This window comes from Arachis ipaensis, chromosome B02, assembly GCF_000816755.2.
Source record: "Arachis ipaensis cultivar K30076 chromosome B02, Araip1.1, whole genome shotgun sequence".
In the NCBI taxonomy this organism is placed as follows: domain Eukaryota; kingdom Viridiplantae; phylum Streptophyta; class Magnoliopsida; order Fabales; family Fabaceae; genus Arachis; species Arachis ipaensis.
Window position 1 is genome coordinate 93,539,552 of NC_029786.2, and position 1,451 is coordinate 93,541,002.

Here is a 1,451-nt window from a genome sequence, read left to right on the forward strand (position 1 = left end):
TTCTCCCAAAAGAAAGGCGTTAGAATTTTCTCATACTATATTATACGTGTAAGCTTTCATTTTCATAACTTCATTCGAAAGCAAAACCTTTAACATACAAAGTGTGATCTTTCAATGATAACGTTTTGTATAAGGGCACGTCATAATCCTAAGACTAATATAAATTTTTGGTGTTAAATGTATTTTAAATGTTTAAGCATCAAGCATTTCGTCATGTAGAGAACCAGGTTGAGAGGCATGTGAGGATTTTTTAAAAATAAAAGTATGTATTAAAGTTATTTTTAATTTTTATCGAGTCTCCTTATATTAAATTACTGTCATTTTTTACATAAATAGCCCGAAATCCAAATAAAAAAAAGAGGATTATGTTCGAAACTTTATCATCAACGTAAAACTCGTCAAATCCTTTCCTTATATATTATTAGTGAGACCATTAAAATATATGTCACATAATATTTTTTATTATAATTAAAACATTTTTTTTCAGAAATAAAAAAGTTTCCTCACTTCTTCGATCTCTCTCCGTTCTTTTTCCATTTTTTTTTCTCTATTATGTTGGGTATATGAAGATGGTAAGATGACAAAATCTTATATTTATAAAGTGATTTCAAGGCACGATTAGATCGGTTTTTTTAGAGAGATATTTGTCCCCACACTTAGTTGCTATAGGGTTAATGACAATACTCTCCCAAGATACAATGAAACCTAAAAATTTCTTAATTAGCAATAGTAAGAAATTCTCAACTCTCTTGAACAAAGAAAATCTCTTAATGGTTGAGTAATTTGTACACTTAGTACGTCATTTCTGAAATAGTGAACAAGGACTTATTTATACATATTGCACATAGCAATTATGATTGGTTACGTATACAAATGGTTGTGTCTTTTCTATTGCCAATAGATACAATGTTTTGAATATACACAACTCTTAAAGAGTTGTGTCCCTTTAACCAATAGACACAATGTTTTGAACATACACAATCCTTAAAATGTTGTGTCCCTTCAACCAAATGGTACTAAACGGTTAGTAACTGTTTATTAATATTAATAATATTAATAATATCAATAATATTAATAATATTAATTAATCAAATTTGTAAATACCCTTCAATCCCCCACTATTTACAAAATTTAAATATCATACAAGTATATGCATAAAGAATGTGTCACTAAGATTAAACATTCTTTTAGTGTAAATTTTAAAGTTCTAACGAAGTAATAGGTGTCTAATCGATTAAACCTATACTCCATATGCTAGTACCAAAAATCACACACATTACTTATACCCTCCAAATTCAAGAGTTTACAATTTTAAGCACTTATATGGCCTTGTACTCATCCTAGTTTCATGAATATTTACGAGAATAAAACCTCTAAAATTCTCGATTAGAGCGGCACCACTCTTATATTCATATAGGTGGAATCTTTTGATAGATAATATTATCATTCCA